The sequence below is a fragment of the Schistocerca gregaria genome, chromosome X (assembly GCF_023897955.1).
Source record: "Schistocerca gregaria isolate iqSchGreg1 chromosome X, iqSchGreg1.2, whole genome shotgun sequence".
Classification (NCBI taxonomy): domain Eukaryota; kingdom Metazoa; phylum Arthropoda; class Insecta; order Orthoptera; family Acrididae; genus Schistocerca; species Schistocerca gregaria.
The window spans coordinates 93,507,884-93,525,990 of NC_064931.1; positions in this window are offsets into that span (position 1 = coordinate 93,507,884).

An 18,107-nucleotide genomic window follows, 5' to 3' on the forward strand; every position below is an offset into this window, starting at 1 on the left:
CGTAAAAACCTCCCGTTCTATCGCAAAATATTTCCTATGTATTGCGTCGCCACTGTTACTTTCCATTAATCTTTCTTACTTTCATTTCCCACTTGTGAGAACCTTTTCTCTGATGTGAAACGTGAGTGAACAAAATACCCATAATTAAAGACAGAGATCTTCTTATCTATCGCTCAATGTATCTCTGTGAGAGTTTTCATAGGATGCGTGTTCCGTGAAGAGAGGAACTTGTTTTGTTTGGAATCGGTCTGCTGCTTTTGTCTACCAATTTCTGGAAACTCGACTAGATCAAAGCGACATATAATAATGAATGTCCTTTGAAAATTTGAAAAACAATATAGTAACGTGCGACATTTTCGACGTGTTGATTGAGGGGTGGGCTTGGTCTTCCGTAAGGGAAAAGGGCAGCACTTCTAAAGTTAAGTACGTAATTACTTTGAAGTAATTAGCGACATAATGAGTAAGGAACGGCGCTAACCTTTTTCACGTCCATAGTATGTCATTATAATGCGGGTGGGTTTATCCGAGCGTACCACGCAGCACACCATTTTACTAACAATAATTTAGATTTTAAAGTAGTTAATGTCTTGTCTGCAGAGCGGAGCATTTCAGTAGGTAAGAAAAAACAGAGAACAGATTCTGTTCGGGAAATACTGCACATACTGGTATTTTAGTGCGTAAGTGGCAACCTCTTCCTTCTCACAATACAATTCTGCGGCTAAACAGTGCGCCCATTTATCTTGACCACAACAAACTATCGCTTGTCCAGAAGCAAAATTAAAAATGTATCATGCAAAAGTTATTTACTACCAGTGGGACATTAACTAGCCCCGCATTTCTTGTATAATTGAGCGTTACAAAGTTATGAACAGCAGTACGTCTTTTTTTAAACGATATCCTATATTATTTATTCCGTAGTCCACTTCCTCTCCTCAATATATGACCGAAAACGTATTATTTGGGACCGTGAGCCCGCCTTGATGCAAAACACTTTTGTTACTTACTTATTCCCAGACTAGTTTCAGGGACAATATCGCCATCTTCAGTGGGTTCTTTAATTCTAAAACATGATAAATAGCACACTTATGAACATTGTAAAACATTATTACATGTGGTTCTCAATATTGTTTTCTGTGGATAGTTTACCAATAACGTATTTAATTTACGTCACAGCATGGTTTCTACGATTTTTGCTGCTGTTTCCGACGTATTTCGCCTGTGTGTGTTTTTTGCCCCCCCCCTTTTTTTACACACATCATGTCATGTGCAATTGTATGAATGGCTGTTACTAAACAAATACGAAAATGTTGTAGATACAGTTTTGGTGTGTACTGGTAATTTTTGGTTAGGTCTTATGGGACCAAACAGCTGAAGTCATCGGTCCCTAAGCTTACACACTATTTAATCTAACTTACGCTAAGGACGACACACCCACCCAAGTGTGTACTGGATTGTTACGTATTTTACTACGTACTCACGTTCGTTGAATGGACTGCAGCTACTTTTAGACAAAGGTAAACATAGTATCCGCACTTTGTTCGTGATCCAGAATATTGCGCCATCTTACTGTTCGCGTGTGTCGCAAGAAATATATCGCGTAATTCGGGGAGGTTATGAAAATTGTAGCTGGAGTTCTGACGACTTCTGTTCCTTCTTTATCTCTCTGTCTGTGATGGAGGAGTCGTTTTGTGTGTGTTTTCCTCTTGTGTGTCATGTGTCGGTCCTCTTAGAGCGGTAAAGAGTGTGTTGTTTCGAAGTGTTGTGTTTTCGTTTATTACGTTTTCCCCTTTCACTATAGCCTTTTGTATGTAATAATTTTCTTCTTTGTTAGTTTTCGGTATAAAATGTTGCTGTGTTACAGGATGTGTAGATCAGTTTGAATATTGGTGGGGGTGGTGATTTTTTTTCTTTAGGTGTTCTGCCAAAGTGGAAAGTGTGCTGTCACTCTTTATAGCTCTCATGTGCTCTGCATACCTTGTTCGGAAATTTATGCTTGTTTGTCCTATGTACTGCGCCTGACAGGGGTGACAAGCGAGTTGGTATATTCCAGCATTGCTGAATTTGTTTGAGGTTCTTTTGTCGGCTCCTAGCCTTTGTAGAACTATATTTTTGTTGTGAATGTTCCTGGAATTTTCATAGCCTTCTGGCAATATGCGATACATGTCTCGCGACACTCGTGAACAAGAGGCTGGCGTCATGTTTTGGATTAAGAACTAGTTGCGAAAGTTACGGTTTCTGTGTCTAAAAGCAGCTGCAAGGCATCCAACGAACGTGAGTACATGACAAAATACGTTTCAATCTAAAACCTACCGCTCTCCCAATTGTAAAGCACTGACATACGTAAGTTCACGTTTTCTATTTGCTTACTAACAACCACTCATATAGTTGCAGATGACATGGTGTATGCCAAGAAAAATGGCAACAAAAAACACAGAAAATATGACAGATACAGCTACAACAATCGTTAAAGCCATGCTGTGACAAATTAAATAAGGTATCATGAAACTATATATAGAAAAAAATATTTGGACCAAAAAGTACACATGTAATAATGTTTTACAATGTTTATAAGTACGCTATTTTAGCATGTTTTAGAATTTAAAGAAACCACGGGTGATAGCGATGTTGTCACTGAAACTATTTTGGGAATAAATAAGAGAACCGTTTTGTATAAAGGCTGACCTATAATCAAAAATTGTTGACCACTTGGAATATTTCCGGTGCGCCATGGTCTTCAGCCATGAAAGCAGAGTCTGCCTGCATGCAGGTTATGGGCATTTGTGTGTACGACGTAGACACACTGACCCAGCTACAGGACTTACAGTATATGATGCGATGAGCTACAGCTTTCGTTCACCTTTGGTGTATCTGGAGGGGACGCTAACCAGCGCTCAGTACCTGCAGAATGTTGTTACACCCGTTCTTGTGCCGTTCTTGAAACAGGAAGGTGATGTGTTGCTTCAGTATTAGAATGCTTGTCCACATTGTGGTGTCACCGCCAGACACCACACTTGCTAGGTGGTAGCCTTTAAATCGGCCGCGGTCCGGTAGTATACGTCGGACCCGCGTGTCGCCAATAGCAATGATTGCAAACCGAGCGCCGCCACACGGCAGGTCTAGAGAGACTTCCGAGCACTCGCCCCAGTTGTGCAGCCGACTTTGCTAGCGATGGTTCGCTGCCTACTTACGTTTTCATTTGCCCAGAAGATAGTTTAGCATAGCCTTCAGCTACGTCATTTGCTACGACCTAGCAAGGCGCCATTGTCCGTTACTATTGATATTGTGAACAATGTACCGTCAAGAGCGACGTTCATCATTAATGGATTATAGTTAAGTATTCCACCAGCTACGTCCGTTTTTCTAAATTATAATTTCCTTGTCCTGTTCCAGACCTCACGCCAGCCTGCGTGAGCTAAATCGCGTGCCTTTCGGCCTCCTCTAGTAACACAGTGTTGGCTCTCCTGCCAACCACAACACACACAGTGACCGTGAAATTCAGTGTTCCTTGCAAGTCGTCCAGCAGCTTTCCTGGCCAGCACGAAGTCTCCAATCGAGCAATTGTGGGATTTGATGGGACGAGAAGTCACTCGTGAGGCTCGTCAACCAAAACTCTTACCGTACTATGTGATAAGGTCGAGCATGTGTGACATAACGTATTCAGGACAGTATTTACCATCTGACAATACCACAGTCAGCGGCTGCATTGCCACCTTTGGAGGCTACACAACATATTAAAATAGATGTTTCAGTATGGGTCGACATCTGGAACCTCAGAAGCGCTTGTGAGATTGATCTGTAAATATAATAATTTCATGTACTCCATACACACTGTTGCAACAATAAATCTAGAGTGAACTACAAATCTCTAAAGGGAGTTCTTTTTCGTGGCGGTACATAAGTCACGTGCCCACGTGACGGAACTTTTTCGAGCTCGGTGAAAACCAACTCGCAGGATTATCCCTGAAGTATTTTTTGAAATGTCTGAGGTAAGAGAGAATGTGCATACATCCTCATAAGCCACTGCATTCTGTGGTGGTTGTGTGAGAGGTAGTTGTGTCGCCTTTACAATGTGCCACACGATAACGAGAGGCCAGCTGCTTCGCACGTGGCTGGAAAAGAGCCACCGTTTTAATATTTGTCGTGTAACACATGATGCTCACACTAAATGCGTAAAAATTTGAACTTTTCTCATTCAGGTGAATGTTCGAATTGTGTTTCTATCTTTGTAGTTTTGAAGCAATAAATTATTGAAATCTGTTTCTTCTTTTTGAATAGTAATGCTCCGTCACAGGTGGTCAGTAGTGTGGATGTCATCTTGGTCACACATAGGCTTCGGACAACATTCAGGACCTGGTAGCTAGCTGCCATGGCATGCACTGCTGCCATAAAAATAATAATAACAGCAGGCAGACATTGAGAGTAGCGTGCTCTGCCAGGAACACAACACGTGAGTATTGCTAAGTGGTGGTGGTGGTTAGTGTTTAACGTCCCGTCGACAACGAGGTCATTAGAGACGGAGCGCAAGCTCGGGTTAGGGAAGGACTGGGAAGGAAATCGGCCGTGCCCTTTCAAAGGAACCATCCCGGCATTTGCCTGAAGCGATTTAGGGAAATCACGGAAAACCTAAATCAGGATGGCCAGAGACGAGATTGAACCGTCGTCCTCCCGAATGCGATTCCAGTGTGCTAACCACTGCGCCACCTCTCTCGGTTATTGTTAAGTGTCTAGCACCAGGCAGCTGCTATCGCAGCCAGCCCTCTGTGACCTGCGTACCCTACTCAGTATGTGAAGATAGAGCCGTACACCTGTGTCAAGTCGCTAAATAGCCCACATCACTTAGTGAGGCGCTTCCGCTCATAGAAGCGGAGCGAGTTGAAAGCGTAGAGGGGATGAGGCCTGCGCATGCATGGCGACTGAGAGCGGGCAACCGTAGTCTGGGTTGACGAACTGTTTTGCTGCGGCATGAGGGGAATAATACATTTTAAAACAGATTTCGATCAATCGTCTACTTGATAGAAATCTTTCTTCACGTCTTGACGTTGCGTCCATTGCTACACATCACTAGTCTCTGTGACGTAGGAAGGCAAGAGCAAATGGTTGAAATGGCTCTGAGCACCATGGGACTTAACTGCTGTGGTCATCAGTCCCTTAGAACTTAGAACTACTTAAACCTAACTAACCTAAGGACATCACACATATCCATGCCGGAGGCAGGATTCGAACGTGCGACCATAGCGGTCGCGCGGTTCCAAACTGTAGCGCCTAGAACCGCTCGGCCACTCCGGCCGGCGAAGGCAAGAACAGCTGACGCAGCTTTGTGAAGACGTTAAGTACAATTTATCTAAAAATGACAATACTCTGGCGACAAGATCATCGAAAATGTTAGCAATAACTAACATACAGGGTGTTCCAAAATGAGTAGACGGGCTTCAAGCATTTGTAGCATTTATTACACTCAACGCACAGCAATAAAAATTACATCAAATGAAAGAGCAACCCAATATATTTTTCCTAGAAGTGTTCAATGTGAAGACCGTTCGTCGCTCAGGGATCTAGAGGCGAGTTCTTCCCAAACTTGATCACTGTGTCTGTAGTAACTGTTGAAACAGCTGCTTCAGTCCTGTTTTCTTAAGTCGGGTTGATCAGTTGGTAGCGGAGGCACACAGACATGGTCCCTTTGAAGTCAAAGGCAGAAATAGCATGGCGTCAGATCGTGTGTGAACGTGGGCGCCATGCGAAACAAGGTGTGTCATCCGTTCCCTCGCGGGCATTCCAGGGTCGGCTACGACGTCGTTTAACCAGTGGCGTACTGAGTTTTGCCAGAGAGACGGCGCACCGTCTTTCTGCCAACTCGATTTCTATGGTTCGGCTTCTCCCAGTCGAGGAAAGAGCCATAGTTCTAGCGCATGAGGATAAGAAGCAGCAGTCAGCAATTGCTTCACTGAAAAGGAAAGGCCCGTGAACTTTGTGCTGGGATACGGCACAAAAAACATTAAATTTAGTGGGGTATCGATGCAGCTGTACCATCTCGTGGGGATGTGCTGACCCCCAGATACCCGCGTTGTGTGTTCACATTTCGACTTAGGTGAAATGACAATTCATCACGGAGTACGACACGATCATCGTCCACCAACATTTCATTTGCAAAGTTGGCACGTAAACCGTAGAACTTGCATCAGCTGCTAACGACAAGGACTTGTTTTCGTCTCCTTAAAAATCTACACCCAAGAAGTGCTAATTCGCGAGTAGTCTTCCGAACTGATATGTTGGTGCTACGCACGAAAGACTCTCGCTCGTCGACCACGTTCTTCAGTCACTCTCACTAGTTCCCTACTCTTCCCTTTGCTTACAGGTATACAGACAAAACTGTTTCAGTTGCTCTTCCTTTTGCGCCATTATTTACTATTTTACGTTTAATGTAATGAATGCTACAAAGCCTTAAATCCCGTAGATTCCTTTTGAGAGGCCCTGTATATTGCGATTTGGACTGTAAAATTTAATACACAAGAAAACTGACTTAAAACTTAAATCGAAATTATTATATATGCTTACGAACTGTGTCGACGCCACATATCTTTACAAAAGCGAGTAGAAGGCGTGTATGTGGTTGTGTCTAATTGTAGTCAAATGCAAAGTCTGTACGAAAAAAGAATTACGGCCGTTGGATAAGCAGCTGCTGCAGCAAGTCGTATAACCCTAGCTTACTTATTTGTTAGATAGTTTAATTAATTTCTTTGCGTGTTTTTGGGTACTTGCATTGTTTAATTCATATATTTCGGGCGTATTATAGTATTTGAGGGTTGTAGCATCGCGCCTTAGTACCTGAATAGTGCAAATTCGCGTAGTCGTCTGTCTTCTGTTTTTGTTTTGAACGGCCAGTGTCGGTTGGCCAGTCAGTGTGCTCCCTGCCGCCGTTGGATAAGCAGCTGCTGCAGCAAGTCGTATAACCCTAGCTTACTTATTAGTTAGATAGTTTAATTAATTTCTTTGCGTGTTTTTTGGGTACTTGCATTGTTTAATTCATATATTTCGGGCGTATTATAGTATTTGACAGTTGTAGCATCGCGCTTTAGTGTTTACTTCGTAGATTCTTATTTAAATTGCGTGTGAGTTTCGTATAGGAGGTGCAATTTCGAGTTTTAGTTACTGTAATCGTAAATTCAGCAGATTGTAGCGCAGTCGTTAGGCATTTGTACAGGTTAGTTGATACATTCTTTGTGTGTTCCCCTTGCGTTATCTAGGCACGGACTCGTGTTTCAGTAACTGTTGTTAAACATCAATTAGAATGGACAGGGACTGCGATTGCTGTGTTCGGATGAGGGCTGACTTGGCATCCCTTCGCTCACAGCTGCAATCGGCGCTGACTTCGGTCGTGCAGCTTGAGGCTGTTGCCAATGGGCACCACTGTGGGGAGCCGGACTCGGGTATCACGGGGATGTCAACCTCATCCCGTCTGTCCCCAGATCGGTCTGCCGCTGTGGTTGCCCCGGTTGCTGCCCGCAGTGGGGCTGAGCCCTCGCCTGTGGTTGATTGGGAGGTCGTTCCAAGGCGTGGCAGGCAGCGAAAGGCGTCCCCGGAGGCTGATCAGAAAGCCTCCCCGGTGCGTCTGACAAACTGGTTTCAGGCACTGTCTCTGGCTGAGCCAGATGCAGCCGCCTGCCCTGTTTCAGAGGATCATTCTCAGCCTTCAAGGTCCGGGCAATCGCAGAGGGTGGGCTTACTGGTAGTTGGGAGCTCCAATGTTAGGCGCGTAATGGGGCCCCTTAGGGATATGGCGGCTAAGGAGGGGAAGAAATCCAGTGTGCACTCCGTGTGCATTCCGGGAGGAGTCATTCCTGATGTGGAAAGGCTCCTTCCGGATGCCATGAAGAGCACAGGGTGCAGCCAGCTGCAGGTGGTGGCACATGTCGGCACTAATGACGTGTGTCGCTTTGGATCTGAGGAAATTCTCTCTGGATTCCAGCGGCTATCTGATTTGGTGAAGGCTGCCGGTCTTGCTTACGAGATGAAGGCAGAGCTCACCATCTGCAGCATCGTTGACAGAACCGACTGCGGACCTTTGGTGCAGAGCCGGGTGGAGGGTCTGAATCAGAGGCTCAGACGGTTTTGCGACCGTATTGGCTGCAGATTCCTTGACTTGCGCCATAGGGTGGTGGGGTTTCGGGTTCCGCTGAATAGGTCAGGAGTTCACTAGACTCAGCTGGCGGCTACACGGGTAGCGGAGGCTGTGTGGCATGGACTGGGCGGTTTTTTAGGTTAGAAGGCCTCGGGAAAGTGCGGGATGGGCTGCAATGTCAAAGGGTGCTTGGCAATTACAGGACGTGCTTGGATCAAGGAACAGTCGGAATTATAGTTGTAAACTGTTGTAGTTGCGCTGGAAAAGTCCCTGAGCTTCAAGCGCTAATAGAAAGCACAGAAGCTGATATCGTTATAGATACAGAAAGCTGGCTAAAGCCTGAAATAAGTTCTGCAGAAATTTTTACGAAGTCTCAGACGGTGTTCAGGAAAGATAGATTAGGCAGAATTGGTGGTGGAGTGTTGGTGTCTGTCAGTAGTGGTTTATCTTGTAGTGAAGTCGAAGTAGATACTCCGTGCGAATTGGTGTGGGTGGAGGTTATACTTAACAGCCGAATTAAGTTAATAATTGGCTCCTTCTACCGACCCCCAGACTCCGATGACACAGTTGCGGAACAGTTCAGAGAAAGTTTGAGTCTCGTAACAAATAAATACCCCACTCATACGGTTATAGTTGGTGGGGACTTCAACCTACCCTCGGTATGTTGGCAAAAATACTTGTTCAAAACAGGTGGTAGGCAGAAAACGTCTTCCGAGATTGTCCTAAATGCATTCTCCGAAAATTATTTAGAGCAGTTAGTCCACGAACCCACGCGAATTGTAAATGGTTGCGAAAACACACTTGACCTCTTGGCCACAAACAATCCAGAGCTGATACAGAGCATCATGACTGATACAGGGATTAGTGATCACAAGGTCATTGTAGCTAGGCTCAATACCATTTCTTCCAAATCCATCAGAAACAAACGCAAAATAATTTTATTTAAAAAAGCGGATAAAGTGCCACTAGAAGCCTTCCTAAAAGACAATTTCCATTCCTTCCGAACTGACTATGCGAATGTAGAAGAGATGTGGCTCAAATTCAAAGATATAGTAGCAACAGCAATTGAGATATTCATACCTCATAAATTGGTAAGAGATGGAACGGATCCCCCGTGGTACACAAAAAAGGTCCGAACGCTGTTGCAGAGGCAACGGAAAAAGCATGCGAAGTTCAGAAGAACGCGAAATCCTGAAGATGGGCTAAAATTTACAGACGCGCGAAATTTGGCACGTACTTCGATGCGAGATGCCTTTAATAGGTTCCACAACGAAACATCGTCTCGAAATTTGGTAGAAAATCCGAAGAAATTCTGGTCGTATGTAAAGTACACAAGCGGCAAGACGCAGTCAATACCTTCGCTGCGCAGTGCCGATGGTACTGTTATCGACGACTGTGCCGCTAAAGCGGAGTTATTGAACGCAGTTTTCCGAAATTCCTTCACCAGGGAAGACGAATGGAATATTCCAGAATTTGAAACACGAACATCTGCTAGCATGAGTTTCTTAGAAGTAGATACCTTAGGGGTTGCGAAGCAACTCAAATCGCTTGATACGGGCAAGTCTTCAGGTCCAGATTGTATACCGATTAGGTTCCTTTCAGATTACGCTGATACTATAGCTCCCTACTTAGCACTCATATACAACCGCTCGCTCACCGATAGATCTGTACCTACAGATTGGAAAATTGCGCAGGTCGCACCAGTGTTCAAGAAGGGTAGTAGGAGTAATCCATTTAACTACAGACCTATATCATTGACGTCGGTTTGCAGTAGGGTTTTGGAGCATATACTGTATTCAAACATTATGAATCACCTCGAAGAGAACGATCTATTGACACGTAATCAGCATGGCTTCAGAAAACATCGCTCTTGTGCAACGCAGCTAGCTCTTTATTCGCACGAAGTAATGGCCGCTATCGACAGGGGATCTCAAGTTGATTCCGTATTTCTAGATTTCCGGAAAGCTTTTGACACCGTTCCTCACAAGCGACTTCTAATCAAGCTGCGGAGCTATGGGGTATCGTCTCAGTTGTGGGACTGGATTCGTGATTTCCTGTCAGGAAGGTCGCAGTTCGTAGTAATAGACGGCAAATCATCGAGTAAAACTGAAGTGATATCAGGTGTTCCCCAGGGAAGCGTCCTGGGACCTCTACTGTTCCTGATCTATATAAATGACCTGGGTGACAATCTGAGCAGTTCTCTTAGGTTGTTCGCAGATGATGCTGTAATTTACCGTCTAGTAAGGTCATCCGAAGACCAGTATCAGCTGCAAAGCAATTTAGAAAAGATTGCTGTATGGTGTGTCAGGTGGCAGTTGACGCTAAATAACGAAAAGTGTGAGATGATCCACATGAGTTCCAAAAGAAATCCGTTGGAATTCTATTACTCGATAAATAGTACAATTCTCAAGGCTGTCAATTCAACTAAGTACCTGGGTGTTAAAATTACGAACAACTTCAGTTGGAAGGACCACATAGATAATATTGTCGGGAAGGCGAGCCAAAGGTTGCGTTTCATTGGCAGGACACTTAGAAGATGCAACAAGTCCACTAAAGAGACAGCTTACACTACACTCGTTCGTCCTCTGTTAGAATATTGCTGCGCAGTGTGGGATCCTTACCAGGTGGGATTGACGGAGGACATCGAGAGGGTGCAAAGAAGGGCAGCTCGTTTTGTATTATCGCGTTATAGGGGAGAGAGTGTGGCAGATATGATACACGAGTTGGGATGGAAGTCATTACAGCATAGACGTTTTTCGTCGCGGCGAGAGCTTTTTACGAAATTTCAGTCACCAACTTTCTCTTCCGAATGCGAAAATATTTTGTTGAGCCCAACCTACATAGGTAGGAATGATCATCAAAATAAAATAAGAGAAATCAGAGCTCGAACAGAAAGGTTTAGGTCTTCGTTTTTCCCGCTCGCTGTTCGGGAGTGGAATAGTAGAGAGATAGTATGATTGTGGTTCGATGAACCCTCTGCCAAGCACTTAAATGTGAATTGCAGAGTAGTCATGTAGATGTAGATGTAGAGGACTAGTACAAAAGATATCGTAAAAATTGTCAGTATATTATAAACACATCCAAAAAAGTTATATATCACCCCGGTTCCCAAAACTCCTGAATATAGACTTTGACTATGGATATTGTATCACAGACAGTCCGTTAGACTGTTCAGAGATGTCACTAAACCCTCCAAAAGATGTAAACAACCACGCATTAGCAGCGCCTATTAGACGGACGGGGTCCGACAGCCGATCATTTCCAGTCGTTCCACCAGGAAGGAGGTACACGGCTCGTGTTGTCTGTACTTCAACCATGCCTAGACGGTCAATACCGCGGTTCGATCGCGTCCACATTGTTAATTTGTGCCAAGAAGGGCTCTCAACAAGGGAAGTGTCCAGGCGTCTCGGAGTGAACCAAGGCGGTGTTGTGCGGACATGGAGGAGATACAGAGAGACAGGAACAGCCGATGACATGCCTCGCTCAGGCCGCCCAAGGGCTACTACTGCAGTGGATGACCGCTACCTATGGATTATGGCTCGGAAGAACCCTGACAGCAAAGCCTCCATGTTGAACAATGCTTTTCGTGCAGCCACAGGACGTTGTGTTACGACTGAAATGTGCGCAATAGGCTGCATGATGCGCAACTTCACTTCCGACGTCCATCGCGAGGTCCATCTTTGCAAACACAACACCATGCAGCGCGGCAGAGATGGGCCCGACAACATGTCGAATGGTCCGCCCAGGATTGGCATCACGTTCTCTTCACCGATGAGTGTCGCATATGCCTTCAACCCGACAATTGTCGGAAAAGTGGAGGCAACGCGGTCAGGCTCAATGCCTTAGACACACTGTCCAGCGAGTGCAGCTAGGTGGAGGTTCCCTGCTGTTTCGGGGTGGCATTATGTGGGGCTCACGTACGCCGCTGGTGGTCACGGAAGGCGCCGTAACGGCTGTACGATACGTGAATGCCATCCTCCGACCAATAGGGCAACCATATCAGCAGTATATTGGCGAGGCATTCGTCTCCATGGACGGCAATTCGTGCCCCCCCCCCCCCCCCCCTCCCCGTCGCACACTCGCTCGACTCACACACACACACACACACACACACACACACACACACACTCTTAGGACAAACGGTCCATTCTAGTGTTCCGCATACATTCGTGCACACATACACTATTCACTTACTCATTCTCAATCACTCGAGCCAGTAGTCTGAGAGGAGGGCTCCCGTCGTCATACATGAACTGTTTGTCATCATGACGCGAAGGATCACAAGAGGACGTACTACATTGTCTCACGATGGAAAGACTACTTGGTGGACATTATGTGGAGGCTGTGATGGAGTCGACATTCCGTGTGATCGCCTATCGTGAGAGCCATTGAAGGCGCACCGTGCACGACGTTAGAGACATTGAACTCGCACAGTGCACGACCTTACCCAGCCTTTTGTTGGACCTCTAGTTTTATACTATGCGTACATTTTATATCTGAGCCCCACAAATTCCACAAGCGATAACCTCTTTGCCTCCTCTTTCACGAGGCTGACAACTTCCTTGTTTTAAGTTATTATGTCATAAGGATTATCGGCCGCATTTACATACGTATTTAATACGTCGGGTTGGCGCCTTGTTATTTCACATTGGCTGCAGTCTTTCACACATTAGATGGAACTGTCTGTATCCATATTAAGTAACTTTTGGCCAGCGAGGTATGGTTAGGAAAGTCATAGTGCCTTTGGTACGTGTGGAATTTGGAAAAGTCCAACGTACACACACCAACACAGAAATGTTTCGTGAACCATACCGAAATCTTAGATATCTCCAAAGTGACTAATCCTTGGCTGAAGACAGTGGCTGCTTAAAATTTGGCCGGCGATATAATTCCTCACATCGTTATGCACATTTCAACGGTAAACTAAAGGAATTTCAGAGTGGTTTCTTAAATTTTACATGGTTTTTCCAGAAAATTGAATTAGTCATTAATTTAAAAAATCATTTTCCAAATCACAGGCCACCTTTCGGTATTGGTATCTTCATACTCCTGCTAGCATGGCTGTCTGAAGAAGATGGCACAGGTGACTCTAATAAGTTTTATGCACAACCTGTAACACTGTTGGAGGTTTCTTTAGGGTATAATTAATCTCTGTTTATAACCCAGCGTTATCATCAGGTTGGAGACAGAGCTATTACCGCGATTAGACACATAACATCTCGCTGTGCCTGCCATGCAGATGGTTAGGATATGCAAGAGCGGGATGTCAACAATGGTCAACAGTTCGATGGTGACACACATCATTTATGAACATTGCTTCGCACGAAAGCCCTTGTGTGGTATAATAGAAGGCAGGATCCAGACTGTGTGTCCATGCATACTCTCTTGAAATTCTGAAAAATAGCTACGAGCAGGCGTGTGTTTTCTAGGGTATACTCCTAAATTAGGAATGTTGAAATTCTCCCTAACATTTATGTCATGCCCATACTTTGTAAGCTACCTGGTGAATGTGGCTATACAGGGCAAAGTGATTTCATTGAGTCTCTCCTTCGATTCTAGGTATTTGTTAGGAAAAATCTCCTTCTTCTTTCCAAGCTGAAACTTTTCACCGTCGGGTTATGCGGCGCTAGCGATATGTCTGTCCTCCTGACGCGTTGTCTCAGCCTAATTTCTGAAGAGACGCAAGCATAAAATGGAGTGAATTTTGAAAACATCTAGATAGATCATTTCTTAATAAGATTACATTGTTGCACTTCCTTTGAAAAAAAGCTGGTCGACATTAAGGCGTCACAATTTCAATGCTAAAAAGTAGAATTGGCAGTCGACACGACCGTATAGTTTTTAGATGTGGATGGTCTTATGAGGGTTAAAAAGACGACGTTTTATTCCTCGCATAGTGCTATTCGTAAGATATTCAGGTTCGTACCGTCAGGTAACAAGTGGTTTGCGATATGTGTGCAGCACACCAGAGATTATAGATCGCTTCATATAGGAATGTGGCTCAGTCTTCAACCGTTCTGAGCATCCAGCTCCATTAACTGCAAGCAGCCGATAAGATTCATTCTCTCTCCGAGCGGCTAGGCGCGAGTTACAACTAGACTGCACCGGCCGCGATGGCCGAGTGGTTCTAGGCGCTCAGTCCGGAACCGCGCGACTGCTACGGTCGCAGGTTCGAATCCTGCCTCGGGCATGGATGTGGTGATGTCCTTAGGTTAGTTAGGTTAAGTAGTTCTAAGTTCTAGGGGACTGATGACCACAGATGTTAAGTCCCATAGTGCTCAGAGCCATTTGAACCATTTTTGAACTAGACTGCGAGTGTCTCTCTCACGTCTGCTGCGTGTAGTCATACTTCGTGACAATGCAGTTTCAATCTCAGAGCGACCAAATAGTTTGCTGATGTGTCATTGTTATTTTCTCGTAGCAGTATAGTTGTCAATGTGTATCTGTAAATTTTTTAGTGCGATTTCCAAATAAGTATGTGATGTGAAGGCAATAAACGTGAAGTGCTTCACAAGCAGGCAAATAGGTTTATTTACCACAATTGTAAGTTTTTCAAACGTGAATCTGAAAGCGGGGCTCCTATTTTTGACATTTTGATAAAAACAAGATCGAACTGCAGAAGCCTATGTTGGCTAGAAATTGTTCAGAGAGTAGTAAACTAAAGTGTGGAAGCTGTAGAAACCTCAGAGTAATTTGGTTTCGTGTTGCCTGGAAAGAATCGGACTCGCAAGTAACCTGTAATACAAACGAATGATTTTGACAACGATATTTCAATGTGCTCATTGTTTGACATGTATGTAAGTAGTGAATACCCGACATCGCAAAAACTTATTACAATTATACATGAGGAATTTGGCTTCAAAGGTAGTGCTTCGTCAATGCAAAGAATTTTAAAAGCTATTTGTTTCAAAAATGTTAATAAGATAATTTTTGATGGATTGAAAGAAGCGAGATAGGTGCAAGATGAACCACATCTCTTATAAAGATACACTATACAAGAGAAGGAGTTGGTTCAAAAGTGTATTACCTCGATGAAACATGGGTGAATCAGAATCATTCCATGAATAACTGCTGGAAAATGAGAGATGGTACTAGTGGTTTTACAGTTGCAACTTTTAGGTGTAGCAACAACAGCAGTGACTATGATTCAGAAAAGATCGCTCTTAGTTTCAAGGACTGGTTGACTAAACAGCTCTTGCCATACCGTGCTTCGAAATCGCTCATTGTTCCAGTTACCACTCAGCTGTTGCAGAGGTAACACTTTAGTACGAAAACCAGGAAAGCGGATATTGTACTTCTGCTTAAAAATAAAAAAAAAATTTCCACACAGTATAAGCCAGACTCGTGCCGAATCCTGCAGCTCATTAATTTATACAAGTCACGCGACAGAACGTCCAAAATGGGACTTTCTTGCGCTGTGTTCACATAGTTTTTCGTGTACCAACGTATCACTGTCACTATATTCCAATAGAATTATTTTCGGCACAGGCTAAAGGTTATGAGGGGTGGGGGGGGGGGGGGTCAAAACATTCAAGATAACAGACAAAGACTCGCTTGTGCATGAAGAAATAGACAACACCCCCCTCCTTAGTGTGGGTACTCTCTGTACGGCTTCCCCTCCTTAGCGATGAAACTCTGTGTACGGCTCGCTGAAAAGCTTCAAAAGAAAGACTTTGATATGGAGGTAAAGTTGGGTATCATCCTTGAACCTCTCATCCTAAAGTTACAATCAGGTGGTTCGGACACGGAGATAGCAGCCGAGGAACCAAGTAAAGCAACAATATTTCTTGGTTTTTAAGACTCATGGTTAAAAAAATGTGTTTGTCAGCATATCAATTGCATACATAGTACATGAGAACTTCCTAACTTTTATTGATTAGGAATTTATGTCGTGCAAAGTATGCAGACTATAATGAACAAAATTTTTCCAAAGGAGAAGCTAAGTTTTTCCTAGCGTGTTGTAGCTCTAATTACTCGCGAGCTTGAGGCCTTATAAGTTTGTCAAAAACTCCGATACTTCCACAAATAAAACCTTATCATTTTCAAGGCATGAACTGGAAAAAGCCTTAAAGTAACAGGGAGGGTTACTTGTCGAATTATCTTTTTTCGACGTTATGCATCAGTAGTTATTCACTAAAGATGATTAATTGCGTGCTTGTTCAATGGATCATAAATGTGGTCTCTCACTATAAGACTGAACGAGTTATTTTACACTACTAATGCCCGCTGACAACGATAGGTACACACATCAAATAAAGTTTTCCATCATCTCGGTTCCAAGCGTTTCGAAACCTGTAAATAAAATTGGAATAGAGATCAACATAATCAGCCGGCCGGAGTGGCCGTGCGGTTCTAGGCGCTACAGTCTGGAGCCGAGCGGCCGCTATGGTCGCAGGTTCGAAACCAGCGTCGGGCATGGATGTGTGTGATGTCCTTAGATTAGTTAGGTTTAATTAGTTCTAAGTTCTAGGCGACTGATGACCTCAGAAGTTAAGTCGCATAGTGCTCAGAGCCATTTTTGAACCGTCAACATAATCCTCATTTCCGCCCATTTTATTGGTCATGGTTCAAATGGCTCTAAGCACTATGCGACTTAACAACTGAGGTCATCAGTCCCCTAGACATAGAACTAATTAAAACTAAGGACGTCACACACATCCATGCCTGAGGCAGGATTCAAAATAGTTCAAATGGCTCTGAGCACTATGGGACTAAACATCTGAGGTCATCAGTCTCCTAGAACTTAGAACTACTTAAACCTAACTAACCTAAGGACATCACACACATCCATGCCCGAGGCAGGATTCGAACCTGCGACCGTAGCACTCACGCGGCTCCGGACTGAGCGCCTTAACCACGAGACCACCGCGGCCGGCCCGAGGCAGGATTCGAACCTGCAACCGTAGCAACAGCGCGGCTTCGGACTGAAGCGTCTAGGACCGCTCGGCCACAGCGGCTGGCTGTGCTCATGAAAACCACACATTGCATGTTCTACCACCATACAGCGAGACCTTCTGAGGTGGTGGTCCAGACTGCTGCACTCACAGGTACCTCTAATACCCAGTAGCACGTCCTCTTGCATTGATGTATGCCTGTATTCGTCGTGGCATACTGTCCACAAGGTCACAAAGGCACTGTTGGTCCAGATTGTCCCACTCCTCAACGGCGATTCGGTGTATATCCCTCAGAGTGGCTGGTGGATTACGTCGTCCATAAACAGCCCTTTTCAATGTATCCCACTCGTGTTCGATAGGCTTCACGTCTGGAGATCATGCTGGCCACTCTAGTCGAGCGATGTCGTTATACTGAAGAAAGTCATCCACAAGAAGTGCACGACGGTGGCGCGTATTGTCCATGAAGACGAATGCCTCCCCAATATGCTGCCGATATAGTTGCACTATCCGCCAGAGGACGGCATTCACGTATCCGTGACCACCAGTGGCTTACGTCGGCCCCATATAATGCCACCCCAAAACAGCAGGGAGCCGCCTCCTAGCTGCATTCGCTGGACAGTGTGTCTAAGGCGTTCAGCCTGACCGCGTTGCCTCCAAACACTTTTCCGACAATTTTCGCGTAGAAGGCATATGCGACACTCATCGGTGAAGAGAACGTGATGCCAATCCTGAGCAGTCCATTCGACATGTTGTCGGGCCCATCGGTACCGTGCTGCATGATGTCGTGGTTGCAAAGATGGACCTCGCTATGGACGTCGGGAGTGAAGTTACGCATCATGCAGTCTATTACGCACAGTTTGAGTCGCAACACAACGTCCTGTGGCTGCACGAAAAGCATTATTCAACATGGTGGCATTGTAGTCAGGTTTCATCCGAGCCATAATCCGTAAGTAGCCGTTATCCACTGGAGTAGTAGCCCTTATGCGACCTGAGCTGGGCATGTCATCGACAGTTCCTGTCTTTCTGTGTCTCCATCATGTCCAAACAACATCACTTTGGTTCACTCCGAGACGCCTGGACACTTCCCTTATTGGGAG